Here is a 12453-nt window from a genome sequence, read left to right as displayed (position 1 = left end):
GCGGGGGGCTTTAACTAAAGCTCATTGAACAAGCTTTAGTTAAAGCACCTCTGCTGCCATTTTTCAGCATGGGGACAGTGATACACATGACACTGGAGTCTGCTGGTGCACAGTAATTACTGTACTTCAGCAGACCCAATTAATTGAGTTTGCTCCGATGCACTGTAATTACCGCACTTTGGAGCAGCCTCCCTGCAAGTGTGTAGGATGGGACCTCCAGAGATCATCTTGGCCAGCCACCTGCCGGGCACAAGATCACCTCTGTCCAAACCACCCTAAGCAAATCCTTGTCTGAGTTCTTAGCCAAACTACACAGTCAAACATAACACAACCACAAGCCATAATACTCTATCCTGCCACAGCTAAAGCAGGGGGAATAGCAGCCAATGTCCTGCTGCTGTAAAGGTTGTTAATATAAGCTCAAGAGATCTGAGGAGGAGGGCCATGTCCTCCACTACCGAGGAAGGCAAAAAACCCACACAGTACATACCATAGATTCATAGATTGCAGAGTCGGAAGGGACCACAATGGATCATCGTGTCCGATCCCCTGCCCCTGGCAGGAAAGAGGGCCGAGGTCAGATGACCCAGGGCAGGTGACTATCTAGCCTCCTCTTGAAGACCTCCAAGCTAGGTGATAGCACCACCTCTCTTGGGAGCCCACTCCAGATCCTGGCCACCATTACTGTGAAAAATTTCTTCCTAATATCTAACCTAAATCCACTCTCAACTAGTTTACACCTGTTATTCCTAGACACTCCCTGGGGCGCCCTAGTAAACAGCGCTTCCCCTCTTCCCCATTGACCTCCCCTAATAAATTTATAGGTGGCCACAAGATCTCCCCTCAGCTGTCTCTTGTGAAGGCTGAAGAGATTCAGCTCTCTCAACCTCTGCCTGTAGGGTCTATCATGAAGGCCACTAATCATGCGAGTGGCCCTCCTCTAGACCCTCTTGATATTCCCCACGTCCCTCTTGAAGTGCGGCACCCAAAACTGGACACAGTACTCCTACTGCGACCTGACCAGTGCCGCATGGAGGGGGAGCATCACCTCCTTTGGTCTATTAGTCATGCACCTGCTAATGCATGGCAAGGTGCGATTGGCCTTGTTGATGGCCTCGTTACACTGCCGGCTCATGTTCATCTTGGAGTCAATTATGATTTCAAGATCCCTCTTTGCCTCTGAGCTGCTGAGAAGGACACTCCCTAACCTATAGGTGTGCTGAGGGTTCCTCCTTCCCAGGAACCTTAATTTATCTTTATTAAATTGCATCCTATTTCTCTCTGCCCATTGATCCAACCTGTCCAGGTCGGCCTGAATCTGCTCCCTGCCCTCCGGTGTACTAACTTTGCCCCATAACTTGGTATCATCAGCGAACTTGGAGAGGGTGCTCTCCATGCCCTCGTCCAAATCGCTGATGAAGATATTAAATAATATCGGTCCAAGGACCGAACCCTGCGGGACCCACTGCCCACCTCCATCCAGGCCAAGAAGGAGCCATCCACCACCACTCTCTGGGTGCGGTCCCTAAGCTAATTGGCCACCCACCTGACTGTGTAGGCATCCACTCCACAGTCTGCTAGCTTCTCAATGAGGATAGGGTGCAACGCTGTGTCAAAGGCCTTCCTAAAGTCCAGGAAGATGACATCAGCCTCTGCTCCCGCGTCCAGGCAGTGTGTGACCTGGTCATAGAAGGCTACAAGGTTTGCCAGACAGGATCTACCTGTGACATACCCGTGCTGGTTTCCCCTCAGCATCATTTCCCCTGCTGGGCCTGCACAAATGTGTTCTTTGATTATTTTCTCTAGCATTTTCCCAGGAATAGAGGTAAGACTGACTGGTCTAAAGCTATCCAGCTCATCCCTTCTCCCTTTCTTGAAAACGGGCACCACGTTGGCCCTTCTCCAGTCCTCAGGGACCTGGCCGGAGCACCACGAGTGCTCGAACAGCTGTGCCAGCGGCTCAGCTATTACACTGGCCAGTTATTTCTGCAGCCAAACTGACCATGGGGTAAAATTATTTCCTGGCCTCAAATATGGTGATCAATGTGACCATGAGTGGAGGGGCAAGACCCTCTAGCCAGGAACATCCAAGCTTAATTCCCAGCAAGAGCATTGACACACCCCAGTCAAAATCCTTAGGCTTGGCTGCAGCCAACACCCAGTGCCACTGAGGAAGGCTTTAAAAAACCTTGTAAAACATGTAGCAGTGGCTGCAGGATTGTTTCCCTTCTCTGTGTGACAAGTAGCAAAGCCCAGAAGCATGGGAAATACCCACAGTAGAACATAGGCATACCTGTGTCCAGCTCATCCCACACCAATGGCTTTCCAACCTCTTTTTGGAAACTTTTAATGATGGAGGGCAGCCACTTGGTCCCAGGCCAGAAGCCCCTGCTAGGGCTTCCCACTGGGGGGACAGGGCTGGGTGGGCCCTGCTGTTACAGGAGTCCACCAGGGCTTCTCATGAGTCCTACTGCCCCTGGCTCCTGTCATTTTTGATGGGAACCAAGGGCAGATAAATATAAAGTTTCTAAATTTTTTTATGGGCCCCGTGGGCCGGCTAGAATGGCCTCATGGGCCAGATTCGGCCCACGGCCATATTTTGCCTACCCCATATTAAGTGAAAGTAGCTAAAAGTATCCAAGGGTACTGAAAGAGTTGGCTGATGTGATTGCAGAGCCACTAGCCATTATCTTTGAATACTCATGGTGATTGAGGGAGGTCCTGGACAATTGGAAAATGGCAAATATAGTTCCCATCTTATAAGAAAGGGATCCTCACCAGAAGGGCCAGTCAGCTTCACCTCAGTCCCTGGAAAAATCATGGAGTAGGTCCTCAAAGAATCCATTTCTAAGCATTTAGAGGAGAAGGTGATTAGGAATAGTCAGCATGGATTCACCAAGGACAAGTCATGCCTGACCAACCTGATTTGACTTCTGTGATGAGATAACTGGCTGTATGGATGCAGGGAAAGTAGTGGACATACTATACCTTGACTTTAGCAAGGCTTTTGATACCGTCTCCCACAGTATTCTTGCAAGCAACCTGAGGAATTATAGGTTTGATGAATGGACTGTAAGGTAAATGGAAAGCTGGCTGGATTGTCAAGCTAGTAGTAGTTAGCAGTCAATGGCTCAATGTCTAGCTGGCATCTGGTATCAAGTGGAGTGCTGCAGGTGTTGGTCCTGGGTCTGGTTTTGTTCAATATTTTTATTAATGATCTGGAAGATGGGATGGAGTGCATACTCAGCAAGTTTGCAGATGACACTAAGCTTGGGGGTGTAGTCGGTACAGTGGAGGTAGGGCTAGGATTGGACCTGTGTCACCAGAATGACCTAGACAAATGGGAAGATTGGACCGAAAGAAATCTCATGAGTTTCAACAAGGACAAGTGCAAAGTCTTGCACTTGGGACAGAAGAATCCCATGCACTGCTACAGCCTGGGGAGTGACTGATTAAGCAGCAGCTCTGCAGAGAAGGTCTTGGGGGTGACTGTGGACAGTAAACTGGATATGAGTCAGCAGTGTGGCCTTGTTGCCAATAAGGCTAACAATATACTGGGCTGCATTGGTAGGAGTGGTGCTAGCAGACCGAGGGAAGTAATTATTCCTTTCTGTTTTGCACTGATGAGGCCACACCTGGTGTAGTGCATCCAGTTTTGAGCTGCCCCACTGCAGAAAGGATGTGGACAAGTTGGAGAGAGTCCAGTGGAGGGCAATGAAAACGTTTCAGGGCCTGGGACAAATGACTTCTGGGGAGAGGCTGAGGGAACTGGACTTATTTAATTGGGAGAAGAGAAGACAGGGGGGATTTAATAGCAGCCTTGAACTGCCTGAAGGGGGTTTCCAAAGAGGATGGAGCTAGACTCTTCTCAGTGGTGGCAGATGACGGAACAAGGAGCAATGGTCTCAAGTTGGAGCAAGGGAGGTTTAAGTTGGATATTGGGAAAAACTTTCTCACTAGGAGGGTGGTGAAGCACTACAGCAAGTTACCTAGAGTTGTGGTGGAGTCTCCATCCTTGGAGATTTTTAAGGCCCAGCTCGACAAAGCCCTGGTTGGGATGATCTAGCTGAGGCTGGTCCTGCTTTGAGCTGGGGGTTGGACTAGATGTGACCTCCTGAGGTCCCTTCCAACCCTAATTTTCTGTGATTCTATGATTGTAAATCTCAGCAGTTACACCAATATTTAAGACCCTTTCTTAACTCGAGTCCTGAGTGAGGGGGTGTTTGCTAGAGAATTTGCCTGGAAACTCCCTCACCTTCCTTCAGTGTGCGCTTGGTGAAAGGAAGCAAAGAAAAGGAAACCTTTTGGGACCAAGGTTCCAAACAGACCAGCTTACAGAGGAGTTTGCTAGCGAAGGTCTTCTTGGAAAGGGGCAGGAAGATGTAGGTGGTGGATTACGAGAAAATCCTAGTTTTCTATGATTTTGTGCTTTGTGCAGCTCTGACAGTGGCTGTATTCCTTTTTCTCTTTGGCATTTGGAGAAAATGGAGTGCAAGGGGCATGTTTTCATGGCAGTGCTGTCAAGTATAGTTGGACAAAGTGTAGACATGCCCTTAGTATAAAATAGTCCACCAGTTGTATCATTAGGAAATGGCTTAATTGGCAACATCTTAATTTTATTGTATATTTAGTGTGTGCTATTCACAGAATGCAAAACTGAGACGCTATACAGAATACATTTGTTTTCCCTAAAGGTACTTTGAAACAGTGATCCACTTGCTTTGTAGGCTGAACCAAGTTCTTGTGTAAGTGCTTGCAGCTTCATTGGCCTATCATTGTATGTCTTAAATTTGAAAAGTGTCACAGTTCAACTGTGGTGTATACTTACTTTACACACAGACAGACAGTATTAGAAAAATAAAGGAATTTCAGCTAAATATTACAATAAGATAGTGGGTTTTTCTTGCACAAAATCAGCAATGCACTATTAAATATGTTGAAACAGAAACCATATAATCTCTTTGATAGTCTCTACATATTATTCCATATCCAGATTATGGGCTTTACTTTACTGTCAAAAGATAGCATTGTTGTTTGTTATTATACTATAGTGATATGCAAAACAGTTCTAGGGAACTTCCTAGGTGCAACAGATGCATAGTTCCTACCTTCAAGACCAAGGAGTGAATTATATTTGTGTACCACATGTGAACACATGTGGACCATCACCATGCTACTCATCAGGCTGCAAGACCAAAAGATTGAGGACTACTGATGTAGACCTCAAGGCAGTCTTGCTTCAGGAAGTCTAATTGTTATTGTAGGTTTATTATAATGTGCTATGATCTTGCCACCTTCCAAAGACTAGGAAAACGAAGGCCACCTTATTGCTAAGAAGAGACCCCACAGTAGGATATCTCAGAAGTACAGGTGATGCTCAGCACATATATTGTCCCTGTTCAGAGATGTTTTGGGACGTGGGCAAAAAAAGATTGGGAGGCCCCTGGTGGGGATCCTCTAACTTCTTTTTTTCTTTTTTTTCTTTTTTTTTATTGACAATTAATTTGTGTTTCAAGCCAAATTAGCCAAATCAATTCCAAATACTTGACAATGAGTCCGTCAAGAAGCGTAAATGGCTCTACTATCAGCAAACATCCTCCACGCCCACCTGGAGCTTCAGATGTTTCCAAATCATTTGGCAGGCATCCTACATGCAGGCCCAAGCCCAGAGATTTGAGGTTCAAATGCCCCCAAGTTTCACCTGCCCTAAGGCCACAGGAGGAAGCCAGGGAGGAGTCCCTCATTTCCATAAAGTGGGCATAAAGTCAAGATCTTACCACTCGAGCAGCAAGTGGGAGGTTTACCTTACCTCCGTGGATACTACCCCATGCCAGAAAAGTGGTTACCCCAGGTGCAACTAGGAAAACCACCCTGATGGTCATGGGGTTTTTTTGTTTTTTGGGTTGTTTTTTTTTGGGGGGGGGGGGAATAATTATATATGTATGTGTATATATGTACATGTGTATATATATGTGTGTGTATATAAGAGAAAAAACCATAACCCATTACAATATCTGAACCCATACAAAGGACCACTGGCCACCTGAAATGGTTACAGTATCTGTGCTCACATGCCACACACACACACAAATGCTGAACCAGGCAACCCATTCCCTTCATTCCCACCCTGCTTGCGGGGTCACAGACTCAGTTCACCTGTTGTCCCTGTCACTGTTGCTCCAGGTCCCACTGGAGGACTCGCTGCTGCTGTCACTATCCTCAGTTCCGTTTGTCTCTTCCTCTTCCTCGCTATCACAGCCCACTTCCCTGCTAGGGGGGAGTTGGAGGATCCTGTGCCAAGTGTCTGTGTGCCAGATGGCTTTGGCCATGTCCTCTCCATCCTCTACTACTGATTTCTGGTAGTAGGTCTGGAGTTTTCTCGGAGCCATTTTCTCACAGTCTACCACCTTTACATCCATGTGACTGTACATCAGGGGCTTCCTGCTTTCCACAGGGGATCCTGATGCAGGATGCCAACTGGTTGAAATGGCTGACAGGCTTTCCTGGTGCTTGCCGAGGTGCCCCTACAGCGCTGCTTCTCTGGTCAGCTGGCTGACACCAGATACTGCTTTGCAGAGCTATTTCACCCTGTTCCATACCTCCTTAGCACAGGTGCAGAGCCAGAGGAGGCTGGTTAGCTAGATGACTCCAGTCACCGCTTTGCAGAGCTGCTTCACTCTTTTCCATACCTCCTTGGCACAGGTGCAAAGCCAGAGGAGGTGGTCAATTGTGTCGGTGGCCCCATGGCAGCTGGGTCTCCCCAAGTGTGCCCCTTCTGTCTCTGGGCCCTTACCAGGAGAGCTTGGTGAGCTATGAGCCAGTTCAGGTCCTTGGGATTTTTGCACAAACCCTTGTGGTCGATGCGCTCCCACACGGCCTGGTACGTGTCACTGGGGAGCAGGTCCATGGGTGATGTAGTGTCCCTTAGTCTCACCATCTCCTGGATCTTTTTGTGGTTTCTTATGGTCACTAGGCCTGCGTTCTGCAGGCCGTACAAGCTGCGGCACTGGTTCAGGGTCTCGTAGAACCACGGTGTGCCCATGATCCACGGTCTACGGTTGGTCGGGGTGAGTACCCCCCGGGGTCTCAGGATGTGCCCTGCAAAGTAACTCATGAGGCAAGCGGTTTTGGATTCTGCGTCCATCACCAGCTTGCAGATCAGGATCGTATACTTGGCCCATAAGAACAGGAGGATATCTGGCATGCCCCTGCCCTCGGCCCTCTTATCACCTGGAAGACCTTGTACAAGGACCTTTTCCCATCTGGAGCTGTAGAAGATGCATACGGCCCTCTGGATTCTGTAGGCGACACGCTTGGAAGGGGGGAAGACCAGTGCGGTGTACAGAAGCACTGATAACAACACCACCTTCGCAAGCGCGATGTGCCCCCCATGGAGAGGGAGCACATGTGCCACAGCCCCAGTCTCTGCTTTACCTTTGCCTCTGTCTTCTCCCACACTGTCCTGCTGCTCAGCTCTGGGTCAAAATCTATCCTGAGGATCCCTTGCAGGGAACAGAGACCCCCAGGGACTCCAGGTCTCTGAGCTCACCCACGGCCAGGCAGGTGCTCTTGCTCGCATTGAGCTTGGCCCCTGCCACCACCTCATATACCTGGGTGTGTGCCAGGGCTCTCTCTACTGACCCCCTGTTTCAGCACAGGATGTTCAAATCGTCCATGCAGACCAGGATCTTTGTCGCTCGGTTGCTGCTGCCTGGGGTGTGGACTTCGTGGATCCCTGGGTCCTGCCTCAGACACTGGGCCAGGGGCTCGATGGCGCAGATCAACAGGATCAGGGAGAGTAGACAGCCCTGCCAGACTCCCAGCTCCACCGTGATCCAGGCGCTCGGAAACCATTGATCTGCACTTCATGTCTCACTTCCATGTAGAGGGTCCTAATCCATCTGACGAAAGTCGAGGGGACTCCCTCCGCTCCAGCATCTGGAACAGGAACTGATGGGACACTCTGCCGTGGGCCTTCTCCAGGTCCAGGTTTAGGACGGCGATGCTCTGCCTTCTCTCCCTCTCTAGTTGGAGCGTGTCTCTCAGTTGTACCAGGGCTCCGTGGATCTGTCTCCCAGGGGCCCCGCACAACTGGTCCTTGTGTATGACTGCACCTAGGATGTATTTAAATTGCTTGGCCAAGACTTTGGCCAGCAGCTTATAGTCAAAGTTCAGGAGGGTGATTGGCCTCCAGTTCTTCAACTCCTCCCTCAGTCCCTTTTTGTACAGGAGGGTCATAAGGCCCTGCTGGATCCCCACTTCCAGCTGGTCCTCCTGCAGGCACTCTTGAAAGAGCTCCAGCAGGTCTGGGCCCACCAGGTCCCAGAAGGTCAGGTAAAAACCCTTGGGCAGGCCGTCCGACCCAGAGTCTTACCATACTTGAAACTCCAGAGGCTCCTCTCGAGCTTCTCCGGTGTCCAGTCCTCCTCTAGCTGCCACTGCTCATCCTCCCTGAGGGTCCAGGTGAGACTTTGCAGGCACAGCTGCACGGCCTCTGGGTCTACCGGCTTCTCAGCATAGAGCTCCCGGTAGAAGGCAGCCACTGTAGCCAGTATGCCATCCTTCGACTGGTGCTCCACCCCCCCTCAGTCTTTCAGGCATGTCATGATCTCCTCCTTGGTCTTCTTCAGCCTGGAGAAGTAAGTAGACCACTCCTCCCCCTCCTCCACCCAGGGTGCCCTGGCCTGGAAGATCTTTTTCCTGGCCTCCTCCTGGTACTAGGCACTGAGTTGGGCCTTCACCTCCCGAATGGCCTCCCTTACATCCCATCCCACCTCTGCCTGCCTGTGCAAGTCCTGTAACTTATGGATCAGGTGCTTGTGCCACTTCCGGTGCCTGCCACTTGCCTGCTCGCTGGAAAAAGCCCCAGGTCCTTTCATGCTGGCCCACCATTAGGTCTGGTTCTGGTATAGGTCCCGAACAGTCCTCCAGCCTGTTTAGTGCTCTCTGTAGCTGAGCCTGGTCCGCTCGACTTCCAGGAGGCTGGTGTTCAGCTTCCACATTTGTCTGCCTCTTTCCAGCTGCCCCCCCCCGCCCCCCGGTCGGCCCAGAGGGTGAGGAGGGAGTAGTCTGAGAAACATCTGGGTGTACAGTGGGCCTGCTCTGTCTTCCACCCCATGGGCAGGAAGACAAAGTCAATTCTGGATTTGGTGCTGCCTGAGGGGGTCCACTCGGGTGAGTGTCCCCTGGGGACCTGGGCCTCTTTGGCTGTGTCCACCAGGATGTGATCGCAGACAAGTTGCTTTATCTGCCTCGAGGATCTGTGCATGCTCATCCCGCTGCCCGTGCTTACCCTGTCCTCCTTGCTGATGGTGATGCAGTTGAAATCTCCCCGAAGCATCACTGGGCAGCCAGTGGGCATTGTGATGGTCACTTTTTCCAGAAACGGGCCCCGGGCTTCTCTATCGGCCAGCTCATACACTGCCAGCAGCTCAGAACAGTTCCTCGTGTCTCCAGGGTGGCTTGTAGCAGCCTGCCTGCAACAGTCTCTTTGTGCTGCAGGGGGCACGTGGTGTCTCCTTTCAGGAGGATTGCAACACCAGCAGCTTTGTTATGGCCTGATCCAGAGCATGTGGCCAGCGTTTAGCATTTAGCTAGTAAAGCCCTACTTCTTTGGCTGGACAGTCCACGTCCAGTCCATGTTTTCCTTGCACCATGAGCACCTCCTGGTGGGAAATGCACTGAGACAACAAGCCTCCTTGACACAAGCCTGCAAGTGCAAATGTGAACCGGGCAGGTTCCTGGGTATGGCCACAGGGCCAGGCTAGTCTGGCAGAGCCCAGGAGCCTCGGGCAGGGTTGTGAGCAGCACAGACGGCAGTGGGGGCATGTCCCTTAGTGGCCTCACTGCCCCGCCATGTGACTCTTTTCCCTGCGCTGGTTCCCTGCTCCCCTCCTTGCCCAGGAGGGATGTGCAGTCACAGGGACTCCAGGCTCTTTCCTCAGGTGTGAGGAGCAGAGTCCCCATGTCTCGGGGGAGGGAGGCTGGATCCCACACCAGGCACTATGCTCACGTCCTCCAAGATGCATGGATGTGCCAGTTGTCGCCCGCGACCTGCTGCTCTGTGCTGCTCCCTGCTCTCGCACGCAGGTGCCAGGGGTAGAAAGACTTTGCCAGGCGAGAGCCTGCCCTGCCCCGGCGCCTCAAGTATGGAGCCCACACAGCCGAGGCGCCACACTTTCCCCAGGAGGAGGCCAATAGCGATGGTCTTGGTGGCACAGCCAGCTTGGTTCTGTGCAGGAGCTGGAACAGGAGGAGCCTGAGGGGCAGAGGCACCAGTCTCATAGTTTGAACCCCAACTGAACTGACCGGGGTCACAATTAGTATGGTTTGGTTAGTGCTCATTCATGAGACTACCTATATCCTGGGCAAAGCTGGGCAGAGGTGTGTCTTGGGAGAAAACTCCCTGGATTCTGTTGTCTAGCCGCATAGGAACCAGGCAACACGGGTAAAGGATTTACTGCAGTTTATTTGCTCAAGCAAATGACCATAAGCCAGCAAAGAGGCAAAATGGCCCCGACTAAAGGGTGGGGTGTTCTTCTATACTTTTACAACAAGACAAGACTACAGGGTTAACAAATAAGCAATACTTGTGGCGGTGCTTCACAAATTTTCATAGCGGCATATTTCTGTTAAGCTGAACTGGCACTTTTTTAAAAGCAAAAGTTAAGCAGCAGTTACATTATGATACGTTAGCAAAAACTGCACAGCAACAGACATTTCTTGAGGATCGCTGTACTTTAGAACAATGGCTTCTTTGTCTTTTGTGAACTATTTTGTTTCAGGGTAATAGCTTCTTTGCTCATCACAGTCCCTCCTTTGTTCCAAACTTCCAGAGGGAGTTTTGGAACACATTTTTAAGTATTCAAATTCCCGTGGGGTTAGGTTTTGATGATTGTTGCTGGATATTTGTACAAACTGACCATACATTTTTACTTGTCTTTGCATAAACTGTTGTCCTAAAGAGCATAAACACTGAAAACAGCACAACAGGCAGACTACAGTTACAACAATTCCAATTATATTTAATACAAAGGGTCTAAGCCATCCCGTAAGGGAAGGGAACCAATCAGTAAGCCAGCTAAGAGACATATCTTTGGGGATTTTAGCTATATCTTCGGCTTTTTGGATATGGACAGCTGCATCATTGAGGTGTGTTTGAACTATGGTAAAAGAGCTGTTAATCCATACACAACATTCTGGTCCGATGACTGCACATGCACCTCCTTGGGTGGTGTGGAGGAAATCAAGGGCTATGCGATTTTGGATTACCATTTGTCGGAGTTCTTCTTGGGTGTCAGCCAAGGCCATGACGGCCTTCGAGAGTTCCTTGTGACCTTCACTGAATTCGTGAGCCATGACCTCTATTACTGCTTGGAGGTGTAAAGTATATCTTCCAAGACACACAGTGCCTACTCCTGGGAGCATACCTGCAAGGGAACACCCAAGTAATACTCCTTTGGTAAGTGGAGTTGTTTGATATTTGTTTACATTATCACAGCTTTCTTGCAAATCCCTCTTGTTTCGCCACCTGCCCCGTGAAAGGTGCGTGGCGAAGGTCATAGAGGGTTTTAGCATCGCCAGATAGCAGATACCTTTTCCTTTGGCAGGGATTTTATGGTAGGCGTGGGAGCCACAGACCCAGTGTTGTCCCTTTAAAGCAGCGAGGTTTGAATACTTAGGAGGTATTCGGCCACCGTTTCCCAGTCCTAGCACTCCTCGCTCAGCTTTTGATTTAAAGGAAGGATTTGCAGTTCCATTGAAGAAGCATTGTCCCCGGGAGGTATCAGTGTACAAACAATACCACAAGGTATTATTTAAAGAGGAGATGGGGGTGCAGATAGGATTAGTGCCCTTGGTTAAATTTTTTCCACTGTAGAAATCATTGTAAGAGCTGCAATAGGTAGGGGTTGCTGTATTATTATTACGCCAGTCTCCTCCAATTGAACTAGTAAAATAGTGGTGACATATGCTGGTGCCTAAGTTGTTGCAGTTTGATACCGAGCAGTTTACATAAAAACACCAATCTCCAATGACAGGCTTTACTAAAAGGAACTCCTGCTGACTTTGGTCCCAAGCCCAGTTATTAGAGGGGTTTAAAAGTAACTTGATGGGGCCCAAAGGGATGGGAGTCATGGGAATTCCTCCTTGGGTATGGAGAGGAAAATAACTGCACACCCAACAGTTACTTTGGTTTTCTGTTTTAGCGGCTCTCTCAATGTACTGGAGGTACATATTGTTATCAGAGATATGGGCAACAGTAGGTTTAAGAGTAGCCTTAGCCTGAGGAGACTCTGCAAATTGTTTGAAAACTGGGTGGCTAGGCTTTACACAATATTCTACTCCATAAGTAAATACTCGGACTTTTGCTGAACTACAGCAATGTGAGGGAGGATACCAGTGGGCAATGTTGACTTTTCTGTCTGTTTCAGAGAGTTCGATTGAATCGCTTAT

This window comes from Alligator mississippiensis, chromosome 11, assembly GCF_030867095.1.
Source record: "Alligator mississippiensis isolate rAllMis1 chromosome 11, rAllMis1, whole genome shotgun sequence".
In the NCBI taxonomy this organism is placed as follows: Eukaryota; Metazoa; Chordata; order Crocodylia; family Alligatoridae; genus Alligator; species Alligator mississippiensis.
This window is presented reverse-complemented; position numbering follows the sequence as displayed.